The following is a 19,191-nucleotide window of genomic DNA, read 5'->3' as shown; positions in this document are numbered from 1 at the left end:
GCCTGGAACACATCATGTACATAATTGCACATAGTTGTAGCGTTTTCCCCCCTCTTCTGTCTTCTCTGTTCTCCTGCGCAGTGGGTAACATGACATATATAAGCCTCCTATACTGTGAGTCCCTCAGAGAACTGGATGCTTGTAAATGTCAGTTCAGAGCCTGAATACAAGATCTGAGTATGTTGCACGTAATTGAGAAAACCCTCCAAACAAAAGACTAAAAGTCTAGTTTAGAGAGTGTTAAGAACAATTGTCTCAAAGCTTGCTTGTGTGTGTTTATCTGATAAGACCAGACAGCAGACCACTCTTTTGCCTGATAAGACCCGAGGGTAGACCATTCTTTGGCTTATCAAGTACCACCATCTGGCAAGGAAACTTGTGCAAACTTGATGAAGCAGCAGGCCATTCTTTGGCTTATCAGGCACCACCAAGAATAGGACACCAACTGGTATCCCGGTCAGGCTGCTTGCCCACCAGCAATATATTAGATGTGCATGTGTTGGGTACATGTGGTTGCCCTGGGTAACCACACGGAAATGAGAGGGCAAACTCCCTCTCCAACACCAGATAAAAGACAGCACAACGAAACCTGAGTGTGGCCATCTACCACTAAAAAACTGAAGACTGAGGACCAACGGGACGCCGCTGGATCCATGGTGGTGACTATCCTTTGCTTATCTCTCTGAATGCTTGCTTAATTTCCTCCTAATATTTCCTGCCTTTCCTATTGCTTTACTCTTTTATATTTACCCAATAAAACGTCTGATTGGTGGCATATGACCTTGTTTGTGTCTTAATTTCACTCTTGGGATCATTACAAACCTTCCCCGAGCCTGACAATCAGACCGGGACTTAACAGAGAGCCGACATTGCTTTATTCCGCGCAGGGTGCTCAGTGGTAATTCCACAAATCAAGCACACAGTCATACAAAACTACAGCATATTTATCAGGCTACATGATTAGTATAAACCTGGCTAATTTTACACTTATTGGTTAGTGATTAACATTTCATACACTATTGGTTTACTGTATTTAAATTAGCCTCGCTTGCTATGTAAATTAGCATGCATGCTCCTTTCGGGGGGGGGGGGGGGCAAGTCTTTTTGGTCCTGAATTGAGTCTGTGGTTGCAATCTCCCCTCGCCGCATTTACCTTTCACCCAGTTACTGCAGGTTTATCAGACTTCATGCTTCTCTGGCCACCATCCACTCTTTGGTGCCAAGATGTTCCCTTTTATCAGTTTGTTAGCTCTTTTTCAAGATTAGAGCCATTAGTTTTCCACAGTTCGTTACTTATACAAACACTTTCATATCTTTTAGCTCCCTCTCAAATTCCTTTCCCAAGGCACAAGTGGTTAGTAGTTTTGCTAATTGGAAAATTACTGTTTCTGCAGGACATCAAGTAGGCCACTGCAACAAGGCAAAGTGACAGGAACTACATGGGCTTGCATCATGCACTGATGCTCATCAGCAGTAGCAAAGCCAGTAGTGGGTTATATTTATAACTATCAGTCTCGGCTGTATTCCAAAAGGGAAGGAACTACAAAATATCCCTTTGCATTTTGAAATCCTTTGCCTGTTTTGAGTCACACAATCTCATTTAACTGCCCAGCTTGTACCTACCTACGGAAGGGAACATTTGTCCTACAGTTACATGCAGTACTTGAAGTGAGGTACCTACTGTCTCTCTCTTTAAATAACAGATCTGATAGTACAGTATTTTTCTGTAAAGAATTATCTAAGAGTAAAACAATCACAAAGCTGGTAAAAGCCTACAAATTTCAAACTGCCTGACAAAATGCTTGAGTCAGTTTTGCCATGTTTATCCTTAATTTGCTTGCTGGTCCATGTGTATGTCATCATACGCAATGGAATAAAGGACATTCCTGTCCCACTGGGCTTAGAAGAAGTTAGATACACTAAGAGCTACACTAATTAGAAGTTAGCCTCTGAAGTATTGTGATTGGATAACTTACTGTGATTATGGAGCAGTTAAAAAACATATCATGAAGCATGCCAGGATTTTTGTTTCTCATTGCTAAAAATATTTTCTCAGGAAAATGTATGATGGGAAGAGCAAAAAAATATCAACAAACTGTTGCTCATTGATGTTACATGAAATATAGACAGATTCATGGTAGACTGCTTGGTAGCCAAGACCTGGCTATGCACCTATGGTTTACTTTTTGGAAATGGTTGCCTTTTTGTCAGTGGCTGTGGCTGAAACTAGAGGTGAGCATCAGGTATTTTGTCCCCTCTGTTGCAGGTGTTTATGCTTCATATGAAAACATGTGCTGGTTTTGGCTGGGATAGAGTTAATTTTCTTCATAATAGCAGGGGGCTATGTTTGGGATTTGTCCTGGAAACAGTGTTGATAATACAGGGGTGTTTTAGTTATTGCTGAGCAGTGCTTACACAGAGTCAAGGCCTTTTCTGCTTCTCACATCACCCCACCAGTGAGCAGGCTGGGGGTGCCCAAGAAGTTGGGAGGGGACACAGCCAGGACAGCTGACCCCAACAGACCAAAGGGATATTCCATACCATATGTTATGCTCAGCATATAAAGCTGGGGGAAGAAGGAGGAAGGGGAGACGTTCAGAGTTATGGCATTTTGTCTTCCCAAGTAACCGTTATGCGTGATGGAGCCCTGTTTTCCTGGAGATGGCTGAACACCTGCCTGCCGATGGGAAGTAATGAAGGAATTCCTTGTTTTGCTTTGCTTGCATGCACAGCTTTTGCTTTCCCTATTAAACTGTCTTTATCTCAACCCACGATTTTCTCACTTCTAGTCTTCCGATTCTCTCCCCCATCCCATTGTTGGGGGAGTGAGCGAGTGGCTGTGTGGTGCTTAGTTGCCGGCTGGGGTTAAACCATGATAAAACTTCATTTGTTTTCCTTGACAGCTTATTGTGTAGCTCTGCCTCCCCTTTGCTCATGGTGTGCAGAAGGACAGCAATGCACAAGGAAATCAGACTATAGCAGTGAAGTATGAAAAGGGTGCAGGTAGTTGGTCAAAATTAGGTTAACTTGAACTGTGGGACTATGGCAGCAAATCTGAAAAGGTGAAACCTGAACTGTGCAAATCCAGTTTGTGAAGTGTTTGGCAGCAAATGTAAAGTTTGGCTCTTCCCTTGCTTAAATTGGCTAGTAAGATCTATTCAGTATTTGTATTCCTGCAGCACTCTCTTGCCAGCACCTTCTTTTTGCTTAGGTTGCATGTGGTGTGAAACCGAACAACTTTGCAAAATAAGTGGTTTGGCTCAGATGCTTCTGTATTGCAGTTTTTGATACTCAAACCAGAGGAATACATCACTTGTAATCTGTGCAAGTTCAACTGTGACCAAACTGAAAAGTGTCAAGGGTTGTGTCAGTGGGTGTAATGTTACACTAGTTTGAAGCTAGTGTGTGATGTATTTCTGGGAGATATTTTGTGAAGCATAAAGAATTTGAATAGAATAAATGGAAAATGCAACATTGTTACAATGTGGACTCCAGCTCTCAGTGAATTAGGTCTCTGACAAAATTATGTTAATTTTGTCTCAGGTTAAATTTAGGCTGTACATTAGACACCATTAAAAAGTTGCTGTTTGCAAATACTGTATATAGCAATGTCCAGTTAGTTACAGGCTGTTTTTTTCCTGCTCTTAGAATAAGAAGTCATTATTGGCTTTTGTTGACAGCATTTTTTATGCATATCCATAAAGCGTTCCTTTATATGTGAAAGGAGCGTGCTGTCATAGTTTAAGCTTAGCACTATGTATTGGGTCTGCCTGGGATGGAGTTAACTTTCCCCATAGAAGCCCTCATAGTGCTGAGCTTTGTATTGGTAGCTAGAAAGGTGTTGATAACACACCAGTGTTTTGGCTACTGCTGAGCAGTGCTCCCACAGCATCAGGGCTGTCTTTCCAGTATCCCTGCCCCAAAGGCCAGTAGGCTGGGGGTGGGCAAGAGGTTGGGAGGGGACAGAGCCAGGACAGCTGACCCAAAGTGACCAAAGGGATATTCCATACCATATGAAGTTGTGCTCAGCAATAAAAGCTAAGAGAAAGGAGGAGAAGGGGGGGCATTCGTTATTAAGGCATTTGTCTTCTGGAGCAACTGCTATGTGCACCAAGGCCCTACTTCCCAGGAAGTGGCTGGACATTGCCTGCTGATGGGAAGTAGAGAATAAACCTTTTTGTTTCCTTTGCTTCTGCACGCGGTCTTTGCTTTTCTTTATTAAACTGCCTTTATCTCAACCCATGAGTTTTTTTCATCTTATTTTCTCTCCCCTGTCCTCCTGAGGAAGGGAGTGATAGAGCGGCTTGGTGTATTACTGGAAAGCGACAAAATAATTCGCTCTCTAAAACTTAATTTTGGAGTTTTAGAAAGCAGGCATTCTTTATTGTGGCGCTGGGCAGCACTGGGGATAATTCCACCATAAGTGCTCCGAAGGCTTGATAGACTTTCAGTAATTATATACTATGAAAATATACATATTCATAGGATTTCCGAGAATTCGTCTACATAAACATGAGATTTCCTGTAACTTATTAACATATGTAAATGTCCAATCCGCATGAGCAATCATCTTCCGTGGTGGTCTTCAGGTGGTCTTTGGGGGTCTTCAGATGAAGGCTTGTAGTCTTCTTCACTGTGTTCGCTGACTGACCTTTACTTCTGTGCAAACTCAGTTCTGGGATCATGTATACTATGTCCTTCAAGGTCGGTTTGTTCTGGTCTAATGGTCATCTTGCAACTTTCTTATCCTCATGGCTCCGCATATCTGCTCTCCCAAGGCCTAGCTGTCTAAAGGGGAGTATTCAGGAGCTTCTTATCTTACAAGTGTCTTAACTATTCACAAAGATTTGCTTTTGTTTGGTAAAGGGGAGTATTCAGGAGCTTTTATCTATATTCTCAGGTATCAGGTGGGTACCTGGCAGCTAGCCAAGGTCAACCCACCACAGTCCTTTTTGATGCCCAATGTGGGGCTCAAGACAATGGCAGTTTTGAATTGAGCATGCTATAGCTATAGTCATTATTAAGTGGCAAGCTTCTGTGCAGGTCTGTCACAGAAGGAGTGAGAGTGCACTTCACTCTTAAGAGAGAAGCAGCAATATGTTTATTGATAACAAAGTTTGATAGTAAACGCGACAGTGGTTTAACAAGATTCAGTGGCAAGGTACGCTTGATTATTTACTGCATAGGGGACAGGGGCAGATAAGATTGTCAAGGAGACCCTCCTGTTGAGTCACGAGATTCAGAGAGGACCCCCTTGCTTTCTAAACTCCTTCCTCAGAGAGGAGTCTAGGTGCAGCTGGATCCAATCCTAGTTCCAGACTTGGTCAACAGTTTATGTCTAAAGGATTATATATGTGCAGTCAATCCTTTATATTACTTAGCTAAGATTACAAAGTTTCAGTGCTCTTGTTCCCAATTCGCTTACCGAGTATCTGATGTTATAAGGATTCTCTCAACCTCGAGAAGTAACCTTGAGAGGCATCCCTACTCAAGAGGAGATCCTGGCATGCAGCCTGCTGCCATGCAGGAGGGCTCTTGGGCTGCTCACTATTTATCGGGATAAGATGATTGACTCATAGTCGTATTTGCATACTGACTGCAGATGCCAGTTTCTTCCAAATCTGGCTTGAGTCGGGCACGGACCAGCACTGTGGTCAGGTGGGTGCATTACCATAAATTAGCCCTTGGCTGTTGTGTTATTGTGTTGTTATCTGTCCCCGTCCCCCCCTCCCCAATCCACCTTGAGCCAGATGCAGCCATCAAGACCAGATGCACCCATCATGGGCATCACTGGTGCTTATCACTTGATCAGAGTTACGGAAAAGGTCAGGTTGGGGGGGGCAGGGGGAGCACACTGCCACAAGGTCATGGAGTTTGCTGACTGCACTGCTTATCTCTTTATTTAGATGAGCTTGGGAACATGTTAATACAAACAACGGCTATGCACTTTACCCTGGTGTTGATGCCCTTGCTGTGCTGGGGGAGCTGTCTTGTGGAGAGCATGAGGGAATACACTTGATTTTAATGATGGCATGTTTTGGTGGCTAAGAGATGGAGGTTTTTTTAAAGGATCTGAAGGCATTTATTTATTTTTAGAAATGAAACATCTAACTAGCTTGGAAGCAATTTATTCCCTAAAATGACATCATCTTACAGATAGTCCTGATTAAAGAAAGCCCGTGACATAAGTACTATTTGGTACCCAGAAGATTCTAAACTTACTTCCAATATGCAGCTAGCACGTACTAGCTTTCTGCTAGAAACTGATTTTCTGGCACTCTTTAGCAGGGGATCTCTCTCACTCTGCACAGTGAACCAGGTACAAAGGTAATTTCAGCAATTACCAATTAAAAACAGGCTGTCACAAACATTTCTCTTTCATTTTGAAAAATTAATCTAGTCGATAACTTGTGTGCCAGCTTTCAAGCAGGTGGAGAATAGTTGAAGTAATGACGGGCATAGCTGGGCTAGTAAAATGGTAACAATCAAAACAGTACTTTACTTAAATATGCCATTTTTTACAGCCTTTGTGTTAATCAGTTTTCAGAGATGAATAAAGATTCTGGCAGAACTAACTCTTTGTTGAGCTTTAATACAGTAAATTTTAGCCTGACATACTTAGAAATCGCTGAGATTCAAAAATCTCCCTAAAGCAAGAAATCTAGTGTGTTGTACAGTTCTTTATTTCTCTATATATGTTTTTCTATGCCAGGATATGAGGAAAACATATGATTAATGCAAGTGTTGGTTTTAAATTAGACTTTATTGTGGTTGTACGGGGACAAGGAAAGGCACTAGAGAGTATCTTATCAGAATCACTATAGCAACAGCTCACCCCATCATACTCCATATTTTCCTCAGCCTATGATATTCTCTATTCAATCACGAGATTATTAATGGCATTTATATTCAAAACCAGTCATTTCAACTGTAAAAGCCCAGAAGTATTTTTAAGAGAGAGAAATCCTAGGAGCTGTGTCCTTTACAGTCAACAGTTTGGAGAAAAGTTGGGCTTTTTATTATTGTTTTTATTATTATGACAGGAGTTTTCCTTTTTTTGTTAACCGCTGCTCTTCGAGAAAATTTTGTCTTTATGGTGAAAGTAGTATGGATTTTTCATGCGTGTGAGAAGAAAATCTGTTTTTCCTGCCCATCTTTTCCAAAAGGAGTGGGAGAGGTGGAAGATGATGGGTAATGAGACACTCTATTCTTAGGAGGAGGAGAAAAACAGGAACACTATATTAAAGTGCCTGTTTATTTGGTTTCTTTCATTGGGGATATATCTCTAAGCAACAAGAAGTGAAGCAAATCTCCCATGCTATCTATCTCATCAGTCTATCTCATCATTCTCTCTTGATCATAAAGGAGTAAAGCCAAAAAGGGGGTTGCTTGTTTCATAGTTTGCATTTGAAATAAAACTTCTGAATGTTGATAAAATGACCTGGGTTTATTTTCTGCATGAAACTAAACCGGGCACCACCACCTTTTTTTGGTAGTAATATTTATACTGCCACAATGTTCTTTTCTCCACCAGTCACACTGGGGATCCCCAAATGGCCAGTTTTAGCTTCAGTGAGCTAGCTGGTGACCTTCCCTTTAATCTGACTTGTTTAATTATTATGCTTAAAACAAGGAACCATTTGATACAGGAATTTTAAATGTTAACGCCTTTAGTTTCTAGCTAGACAAGGCCTGTAACTGATGTCCTATTATGTCAGGTTGTGGCATACAGAGCACCTTGAACCAAGCTGATACAGAAGAAAACCTGAGTCGTGTTCTTTTGAGAAGTGAACTTTCATTGGTGTCCTGCTGGGGAGTACATAGTTCTGGAGTATTTTGAATCTGCATGGCTGTTAGAGGAGCTTTTTAGCAAACACATTTAACAGCCTGTAAGAGTATTCCCAGAGACAAAGAATTTCCTGAGAAGTAGTATGTTGCTTGAGCCTGGGGTCTGGCCTTTGCTTTTTCACTCTGGTTATGAACTAATAAGTATAAAGGTTCAAGGAATTCAAGGCAAGCCTGTCAGATACTTAGGTTGATCGAGTTGTGTGAAGGATTCTTCCTCAATGAGCTTTGCAAATGATTCTAGAGGGGTTCAAGGCTGCCTTTGTCTTTCTTCATGTAATATTTTAAAATGAGTCTTTATCTTGTTTATATCAGGTTCATTTTTCTGGTCTTGGTTTACATAAGCCCAGCAGTTATTGTTCAATAATGTACATACTCTGTCCTGTGCTACTAACAGGTAGTCTAAGGTTAATCAGTTCTGTAGTACCATTTGTGATAATAATTTGATTTCTTCCTGTAGGGCTATAATACTATCTGCAGTTTCATTAATGGCTTTTTCTAATTCTTTTGACACATTTACCATAGCTCTTTCTAGTTTTGCAACCCCTAACCATGGGATAAAAGCTCTTACAAACAGGTGGAACTTAGTGCCACATTCTATCAGAGGGTTGTAACACTTTTTTTCCATATATACCAGTAGTTATGAGCTACAGAGGCAGAAGAGATACTGGTTCTAACCTGTGCAGATGGTATTAATGCACTTAGAATATACTTTTCAGCTCAGGTTGAGGGTAAATACTTGAATGCCCTTTCTCCACCTATCCAACGTTGCCCTGGTAGTTGTGTAAACAGGGTAGTATAATCTTCAAATATATCTGAATCATATAAATTATTTCCTGTAAAAGGGTTAGCATGTGCTGGATTTGGTTGTTTAGGTAAACCAGTAAGGTTCAGACCCAGATTAGATGACTCAGAGCAATCAGGATCCTATAGGCCCGTAGTGGAAACCAATATTTTATAATTATCTTTGGTTTGATTATGGTTTCCTACAGAATACCAAGTTAATCTACCTGCAAATATCCACATTGTCTCGGAGTCTGCAGGGCCTGATAAACTCCATCCAGGAACAAATCTACAGCGTGATGTCTTATTATAATAGGTTTTATGTAAGGGCTTCTGGAGAATTTCCCTTTCATACTCAGTGGATGTAGAAGAATATTCCAGCCATAAGAATCCTTTTTTCATCTATATGGTCCCAAGATCTGAATTGTCCATTTCCATTAATTTTATTAATGTTAAAGATATATTGGCATTTTCAATTCCCAGCCCTTACAAAGTGAGCAAGCTTGTCAATAGGTTTGCTCTCCAAGCATACCCAGGGGTCTCCTTTCAAACTAGTGACAAACCCTTCTTGGCGGAAGGGTGGTATCCTTCCTTTTTTTAGTGAAAATTCATAATGTATATGCCCATCCTTGTACCATTGAGAATTCAATGGGACAGAAACCCAGGAGAGTTGATTTCCGGTAGAGGATAGGCTTTTAGCGCATATCCAACAGTCGGGCTTATCTGCTGCTGCCGTATTAGTTTGAACTGTTGCTATGGCCGAATTATGGAATGAATACGTATAATCAGTATTCCACCACAGGCTTATAAGAAAGGCTATCATATTAGAATCTAGGCTTCCAAACCACTATTAACAGGAAAAGCAAACAGACACAAATAGCAAAAATAATTATCCCTTGGTTGCACTCTAATTCTAAGCAAGGATATGGTTCAGTCCACATGCAATTCATAAGTATCAGATTACTTTCCACTTTCCTGTTGTCGAATTCTTATGCAAGATCAGTGGTGTCACAGCCAATCCGCTGGCTCTGCGTAAGTTCCCAGCTGCGGGTGAATCCGTCTCTGCAGCGGTGGATGTTCCCTTAGTGGCAGGAGGGTTTCCTGCTTCCGCTTCCAGACCAGCTGCAGCTTTTAGGTGGGAATGATGGATTCAAGTCGATTTTTCTTCCACCTTTACTGCTGAGAAAGGTTAGCAATACCAAAAATGGTCCCTACCACCGAGGAGATAAGTTATCTTTTCTTTTGTGTACTTTCATCCAAATGTAATTCCCTAGACTGAAGGGGTGCAGAGCCCCTTCTAGAGGTACTGGTTGTATTAGCTGTGCCTGGGCCTGATGGTATTTTAGTAATTTATGAATGTGTAAAATATACTGGGTCACATTTTCATTTCCTGCTAATAAACTTACATGAGCGGGTACATCAGTTCTGAGGAGTTGCACCAGTCTTTCAAATAGTATTTCATAGGGAGACAGTTTTGTTGTTTGTTGGGGTCTTTGTTAAATATTAATTAAAGCTACAGGTAGTGCATGCAAGACACAGTTACCTATTTGGCTGCAGCATAAATTTTTGGTGCGAACTAATTCTTCAGCACCGTGTGGGCTAGTGCAGCAGTCTCAAAATGCCTTAGATGGTGATACATTTTTGCTATGGGAATTGGGTATTGCTTAGGTAAAAAAGGAAGGCTTTCCATACTTGCTTTCCATATTCCCTGGGAATTTTTGGTCACTTCATATCTTTTCCTAGTGTCAATTTCTTCAGCAGGAACAGTCAAACATATCTTCAGGAGCAGGCAACACCAGGTTGGATCATTGGACTGTTTGTAAGCCCAGTGGTTCGTATGGCTGTTGTGCTGCAGCTTTAGTGGCAATATCTGTTAGACTATTATTTCTTATCTCTTTTGTTCCTTCCACTGGTATGGGCTGGCTGATGAATGATAGCAAGTTTCTCTGGCAATCTCATGGCTTTTAACAGTTCAGTAATTTCAGGAGCATTTGATATTTTATTTCCACTAGAAGTATAAACCCACACAGCTTCCATAACTGCCCAGTAGCGTGGTATACTCCAAATGCATATTGAGAATCAGTATAAATATTTACAGTCTTTTCTTTGGCCAGCTGATAGGCCTTTGTTAATGCAATTAATTCTGCTGCTTGTACACTCAGCTTCGGACTGAGTGGCGAAGCCTCCACTACTTCATTCACAGTAGTTATTGAATAATCCATAACACAGTTGTCATTCAGATAACAGGAGGACCCGCTTGTGGCCAGCAGGTCAAGGGAGGTGATTCTGCCCCTCTACTCTGCTCTCATGAGACCCCACCTGGAGTACTGCATCCAGCTCTGGAGTCCTCAGCACAGGAAGGACCTGGGCCTGTTGGAGCAGGTCCAGAGGAGGGCCACAAAAATGATCAGAGGGCTGGAACACCTCTCCTATGAGGAAAGGCTGAAAGAGCTGGGGTTGTTCAGCCTGGAGAAGAGAAGGCTGCAGGGAGACCTTCTTGCAGCCTTTCAATACTTAAAGGGGGCCTACAAGAAAGATGGGGATAGTCTTTTTAGCAAGGCCTGCTGCGACAGGACAAGGGGTAATGCTTTTAAACTAAAGGAGGGTAGATTCAGACTGGATATAAGGAAGAAATTTTTTACTATGAGGGTGGTGAGATACTGGAACAGGTTGCCCAGAGAGGCTGTAGATGCCCCATCCTTGGAAACGTTCAAGGTCAGGCTGGATGGGGCTTTGAGCAACCTGATCTAGTTGAAGATGTCCCTGCTCATAGCAGGGGGGTTGGACTAGATGACCTTTAAAGGTCCCTACCAATCCAAACCATTCTATGATTCTATAGTTTACAAATAGTTCTAGATTGGGATCTAGAAATGGCACATCTGTTAAATCTCCTTGAGTCTTTTCAGCTTCACGGGTTGTTACTACACAATCGTGATATGGAGTTCCTTCCCCAGCTAACGGGAATAGAGTAGCAGGGTTCAGTGTATTACATCGCTTAATTGTTATGCTTTCCATCATTAAGAGAATCAGCTCATAGTGATGTATTCGCTGTGGTGACATTGCCTGTGTAACGTGCTGTGACAGCAGCATTTCAACTTCATGTGGTACTTGTACCATCAGAGGGTGTCCGAGCACTAGATTTTTTTTACTAGCAGCGCTGCGGCAGCTATCGCACAGATGCAGGCAACGGATCCTTGAGCTACTGGATCTGGCTGAGCTGAATAATGTGCAATTGGACGTTGTCATCTCCCAAGGCTTTGAGTTAACATCCCCAAGGCTATTCCTTTCCCTTCATGTACAAACAAGGCAAATGGTTTACCGTAGTCTGACAATCCCAGAGCAGGTGCAGCTTGCTTCAAAAGCTTGAATGTCTTTACCTTGTCTGTTGTCCAGTGAATGGGTTCTCCAGCATCTTGAGCAGTAATCCGCTCTAGCGGATGCATTGGACCGAGAAAAAATCTTACGGTCTGAATTAGAAGAGAATGAGCGGGGGGTTTACAATCAAACAGATTGTGACTCAATTCCAGATATCGATCCGGGATTTTCAAGTTTGGCAAAGTTAGCCAAAAAGTCGTCATCCAATTCAAAACCTCTGCACCTGCTCAAGGAATTGGAAATTAGTCAAGAAATTTCTTACCCTGAAGCCGAAAAAGAGCAGGCAATTCTGAGACCATTAATCAAAACGGAGACCACTGAAGGCCAAGGTGGAGGAGCTCCGCAAGTCACCACCCGGATGGTGCCGTATTCGGCAACTGAACTAACAAAAATCCAGGAAAAATATACTAGACGGGCTCAAGAATCTGAGACTGAGTATGTATGGAGGGTGTCATTGTCTGGCGGAGACCGAATTTTATTGTCAGAAGATGAGGCGCAGGGATACTGGGGGCCTGGTGTATTTTTAACCACTGATGATCAAAGAGAGCTGTGGGCGTTAACTCAACGAGCCGCATATTGGGCAGGAGGTTTAGACCCCCTGGAATGAGGAGACCCGGCGTATATTGAGACCCCTGATATAAATCATTTAACCGAAAGTTTACAAAAGGCTGCTTGCCTCCAGTTGATGCATGACAGGCGTTTAGTCCCTCAACAGCCTTCCCCGATGTTGTTAATTGCACACCCTGATAGAATGACTCCCCTGATCCAGGGTCTTCCGGACTCACTGAATCTGTACACGGTACAGCTGCAGGACCGTCTAAGGGATATCCTGGCTCCGAGGGGAGGGGGGAGACGAAACCAACGGGAGAGAGGGGCCATGACTTCGGGGGAGGTAGCCCAGGAACTGATAAATTATGGTAGGAGAATAGGTCTCACTAGGGGGGCTATAAAATCAAGAACTGCTGTAAGGAGAGTGGAACAGCGAGAAAATCGGCCCCCTCCTCAGGCCTCAGGGGTGAGGAGAAACCTATTGTGGGCGGAGGGAATCGAGAAGGGGATTCCCCGGGAGTTAATGGATGGTATGCCTACTATAACCTTAGAGAAGCTCGTTCGAGCGTGGAAAAACAAACAGAAAGTACCCCTCCAAATTGACCAGCGCACTCGAGAGAGTATGAGGGCGGAGCCCCGATCTAATGACATTGCGGGAGTTACCTCTAAGGTACCTAACGCCCCCGAAAAGGATTTGATTGATCTTGGGACGGGAAACTGGACGCGCCGTCCCCAGTAAGTGAGCCGGGGGACGGCCAGTGGGTCCATTTGAGAAGGCTCACAGAAAATAATAAAGGGGACTTGTTAATTACTTTTCCCCTTGGTCCCTTTAAAACCCCAGTTAATTTCCTAGTTGACACGGGTGCTCAGATATCAGCACTTCGGGCGGATGTCGCTAATCGCAGTGGCATAGTTGCTGATAAAAAACAAATTTGGGTCACAGATGCTTTTGGAAACTCTAAGCCACAGCCAACGGCTCGAGTCAGATGCTGGTTACCAGGAGACACATCTCCTGTTGAGACCACGATGATATTGGGTACTTTGCCTATGAACATTTTAGGACTTGATTTATTGAAGGGGAGAGCATGGACAGACTCAAAAGGAAGGGAGTGGAAATTCGGGCTCCCCATGGTTTCTATAAGACTTTTACAACCGGCACCCGTGCTCCCTCCTTCCAAAATTGTTAATGTCAAACCGTACCCTCTTCCCTTAGGGGCTCGGGAGGGTATAACCCCTGTGATAACGGAGTTGCGAGAGCAAGGGATAATTATCCCAACTCACTCACCTTACAACTCCCCAGTATGGCCAGTCCGCAAACCAAATGGAAAATGGCGACTAACAATTGACTATCGGCGCCTAAATGCCAACACAGGCCCCTTGACGGCTGCAGTGCCTAACATAGCCGAATTGCTCGCGACCATACAGGAGCAAGCACATCAGATTTTAGCTACCATTGATGTGAAGGATATGTTTTTTTATGGTTCCCTTACAGGAAGCTGACAGAGACCGCTTTGCCTTCACATGGGAGGGTGTGCAATTCACTTTCACACGTCTTCCCCAGGGATACTGTCATTCACCGACCATTGCGCACTATGCACTAGCACAAGAGCTTGCTCAAGTCACTCCTGGAGAGGGCGTCAAGGTACATCAATACATCGATGATGTGTTGATAGGCGGCCCTGATGCTGCTGCAGTAGGACAGACCCAGACGGAGATAATCAGTCACCTAGAGAATTTAGGACTCCAAATCCCAGCAGAAAAGGTACAGCTTCCCTCTTCCGAAGTAAAATTCCTAGGCATTTGGTGGAGGGGAGGAATGGCGTGCATTCCCCCCGAAACTCTAACTACTCTTGAACAAGTAAAAATGCCTGGTAATAAAAAAGAACTGCAACATGCCCTAGGTCTGCTGGTATTTTGGAGAAAACACATTCCAGATTTTTCTATCATAGCCCATCCCTTATATGATCTAACACGCAAAAGAGTCACCTGGGATTGGACCCCCGTCCATGAAGAAGCCTTAAAGTTGTTGATTTTTGAAGCAGGCACGTATCAGGCTTTAGGGCCAATACACCCAACAGATCCACTCCACATTGAATGGGGTTTTGCAATTCACAGGCTATCCATACATATGTGGCAACGTGGGCCTGAAGGTCCAACTCGTCCCATAGGATTCTACTCGCGCAGTTTTAAAGATGCAGAAAAACGTTACTCAGTTTGGGAGAAGGGTCTTTTTGTGGTTAGTCTAGCTTTGCAGGAAGCCGAAAGGATCATACGGCAGCAACCAATCATCTTACGAGGGCCCTTTAAGGTTTTGAAGCCAGTGTTGTCCGGAACCCTACCTCCCATTGGGGTGGCACAGCGAGAAACAGTAAGGAAGTGGTATGCAAAGTTGGATCACTATTGCCACACACGGAAAATAGAGGAAGGAACGCCCAAAATACTCCAAATACAAGATCCACCCACCGATCACCCAGACACAGAACCCCCTCCCTCATGCATAAAACCTGCTCCTCCATTTGAGCCCCATCTGAAAAATGTGTGGTTCACTGACGCATCCTCTAGGAGGGAGGGAAAGGCGTGGAAGTACCGAGCAGTAGCACTACATGTTGACTCTGGGGACCAAATCATAACGGAGGGTGAGGGGAGTGCCCAAGTGGGCGAATTAGTTGCTGTGTGGAGTGTGGTCACCAGGGAAGCTGAGACCAGAGAACCAGTGTATATTTATACAGACTCGTATGCTGTGTTCAAGGGATGTACAGAGTGGCTCCCTTTTTGGGAACAAAATGGATGGGAGGTAAACCGAATACCAGTATGGCAGCGGGAAAAGTGGGAGGAAATTCTGAATATTTCCAAACAAAAATCCTTTCTGGTAGGATGGGTCGCTGCACATCAAGCAGGAGACAATCCAGTTCACCTTTTGAACAACCAAGTAGACTCGCTGACCCGCCTAGCAAATACAGCTGTAGAAAGTGAAGGGGAGAAATGGGAACATCTGTTAGAGTGGTTATATGTGAAACGCGGCCATTCAGGGGTTAAAGACCTCTTCAAAGAAGCCGGCAGCAGGGGCTGGCCTGTAACCCGAGAGCTGTGTAACAGGATCATTTCTGCTTGTAGTCAATGCCGTATAAGATTAGAACATGACCTTTTGAAAGACCCACCCTTACACTTGCGAGATAAGAAGGGGCTGTGGGAGACATGGCAAGTAGATTATATCGGTCCCTTTCGACTTTCAAATGGGAAAAGGTATGTATTAGTAGGGGTACAAGTGGTATCAGGGCTGACACAAGCAGAAGCGGTGCAGCGAGCTACTGGGGAAAGCACGGTAAAAGGTTCAAAACTCTGGTTCAGTTACCTACCCAAGCCCCAATCGATCCAATCAGATAATGGAAGTCATTTTACTGCAGGAATAGTTAAGGAGTGGGCGCAGAGAGAAGGGATTCAGTGGATCTTCCACACCCCTTATCACCCTCAAGCGAATGGAATTGTTGAATGCACAAATGGGCTTTTGAAATGTGCCCTGAGGCCTCACGATCCTAGGTGGGCAGAGAGACTGCTGGATGAAGTTTATAAAGTGAACAGTCGCTGGGGGATAAATGGATGTCCACGACTCACCGCTTTCTGTCCCCAACCTCCCACCATACTCCCAGGAAGAAGAGGAACCGAGGACCCCATTCACCCACGTCATTACCCAGGACAACCCGTGCTGGTGGAGCTTCCCACTGTGGGAACAGTTCCACTGGTTTTAACGAAACCTCTTGGAATGTATGCCTGGGAAGCTACTGACGCCCGTGGGAAGAATCACCGAATTCATACCCGATGGATTGTCCCATCCTATTAATCATTGTTCATCTTTATGTATATGTTTTACAGGTTGTCAGAAGCTCACCGTGGGACTTATGTTTTCTGTTGTCGGATGGGTCATTTTTTGCATTGTTGGTCTGATTTTATTAAGCATATTTTTCTTCTTTACTAGGGATAAATGGTGTGGGAGAAGTTTATATTCTTACTTTGTGCATGTATAATCTTGTCTCAGTCAACTGGGAATTTGAATAACCAACCCAATTTGGCATGGGAACTAATTACAGGTTTCATCCGGATCTGGAATCGAACAGACAAAGGTCTTTGTGTAGACCTCCCCACATCCGCGTCAGAGGGCTTTAAATTTGCCATCATTTGGCTAAATTTTTCACGAATTCTAAATTCAAAGCTAGAAATGTTAAACCAAAAATGTATTCAAAATGCACACTGGAAAGGAAAATGTTTGTGGGGAGCTGACTCACTCCCATTCCAAGAGTATAGCGGGACAACTTGGTACCAACCCTCTCCAGTGGCCTATCGATTTCCGGTTAATATACCCTGGAGAGATATGTGGAATGCCACCTGTTGGAAGCAACAGCTCTGCAGGGGAACTACAAGTGCCACCCTTGCAGCCCGAAATGTAGTAAAGATAAGGGCTGGCGACCGGAAGATCACGTGCTGTACGGAAAGAGTTAAGAGTCGACCCTCCCTTGTCTCCGCCCCTTATAACATGACACACCTACTGCTGGGGGCATAAAGCCCGTGTTGGCTGGAGATCTGGTGGGATAACCTTGATGTGTAGTGTTTGCTACACAGTGGTGACCCCGACGTGAGCTCGCGGAACTCATAAAGGTACTAAAGTCGGTAATGACAAGGGTGCTCAAGAGGGGGTTTGCGGCAAGGCGGCGCACACGTGGTGTGCTGATGGGGCATGAATCTCCTGGGAACGAAAAGCCAACAAGTTTAGTTTCGGAGGGGACACAGGCTGGCTGGGAAGGAGTGGCCTGTGGGACACAGATGGAACCGTTGTTACTGGGGGCTGAGCCAACGGAGGAAGGGGAGGTGCAGGGAGACTATGGCGCAGCGGGAACAAAGGAGTCGGGAAAGGTGTTCCCGATACAAGTGGGGAGTTTAGAGCGGCCACCCACGGAACCTTCGGCACCTCCTGCACCGGCGGATCTGCCACTTCCTCAATACCCCTGGGGCGAGTTGCAACAATGTGTGGAAAGGGAGCTGACTGATAGGTTGCTGGATTGGGTCCCGGGGGCCGATGTGGGATCCCAGCGGTATCGTGAACTACGTGAAGGAAGATGGCGGGAAGGAGAACAAGAAGGCAAAACACCTGAGGACGCCCCATTGTATCCCAGTGATCGACGAGTGCTGGACACGCAGAGAGCGGAGCGCAGGACATCGAGGGGGGGTGGTAGGGCTCCCCCGGCACTGTCAGTGATACCTGAGCCACCAGAGGGAACCCCTATTCCTGGGGCAATGGGAAATCAAACTGGTATTCCCTCACAGTGGAGGGAGCCTGTACACGATTACCCCATGAGCTCTGATAGCAGTGAGAGCGAAGGGGGTGACAAGGGGTCCTCGACTGTTGCTCATCCTCCCCCGCTTCCGAGACGGACTAACGAGGTTTCAAGGGAACTCGAGGCATTGATCAGCCGATTGAGAGGGGTGGTGGCAAATGCGGAAAGTCTTATGCCAGGGGGAATGCCGAAAGAGAGGGCAAACGGGACGGATTGGCAGATGATTGCAACAAATTGTGTCTTGGAAGGAGTGCGATTCCAGGCCCCTCCGATTCAAGCATTTCCTATCCGAGCAGCCCCAGGTGGAGGATATGAGTGGCAACCGTTAGATGCGAAGTTGGTGAAAGTATTGGTCACAACGGTGAAAAGTCATGGATTAAATTCCCCAGAAACCCAAGTCCTACTAGACTGTGTTTTTGCAACGCCGCTTGCACCTTTTGATATCATTCAGTTGATGCAGGCCGTATTGACCCCCTCGATGATGGTATTGTTTAGGGAGGAGTGGAGGAATCGGTGCACCCAAGTTGTTATCGAGGCGCAACAGGCCAACCATCCCATGGCAGGAGTGACTTTGGAGCAGTTGATGGGTGAAGGGCAGTTCGCAACTCCTCAGGCACAGGCTCAGCGAATGCGGGGGCGCGATTTTGCTGCATCTTCGAAAGCTGACCAGGAAGTGATATGCATCATCGCGGCTCTTGATAAAAGGGAGCCTCCATGGGTCCAAATACGGCAATCGTTAAGTGAGCCCTTCACAAAGTTTTTAGACCGGCTGCAAGCGGCGCTCCAGGTTGCTCGACTTCCTGAGCAGGCTAAGGAGGCGATATTGCTTGACTGTGCACGTACGCAAGCAAACCCACAAACCGCAGTGTTGCTAAGACAGTTACCCATAGGGACCACGCTTTCACAGATGATTCGTTACGTGCTGGAACAGGAACAGGCGCAAAGTATGCAACCGGTAGTGGCTACGGTCCGTGCAGCCTGCCGTGGCGCACGACTTACGTGCCGTAAGTGTGGGGGGCAAGGACACATGGCGCGACAATGCCCTTCAAAAATAAACACCCCCGGAACAGGGGAAGGAGAGACCTATGATGCTGGCGCTGCGGGCGACTAGGCCACAGAGCTCGACAGTGCAAAGCGGGGAATCAGCAAAGGAGACCGGGCTGGGGAAACGAGAAGAGGGGATGGCTGAGGGCCGTGCCATCCCCACCTGCCCCAGTGATCAGCTCAACAGGCCCGACGACAGCAGCGCAATGTATGGCACAGGGAGTCTCTCCTTCCCCGGGACCAGCACAGTCGCCTGCGGTTCGAATGA

This window comes from Nipponia nippon, unplaced genomic scaffold, assembly GCF_047370975.1.
Source record: "Nipponia nippon isolate SJK-2023a ecotype South Korea unplaced genomic scaffold, ASM4737097v1 scaffold_33, whole genome shotgun sequence".
Lineage (NCBI taxonomy): Eukaryota > Metazoa > Chordata > Aves > Pelecaniformes > Threskiornithidae > Nipponia > Nipponia nippon.
Note: the sequence above shows the minus strand (reverse complement) of the source record.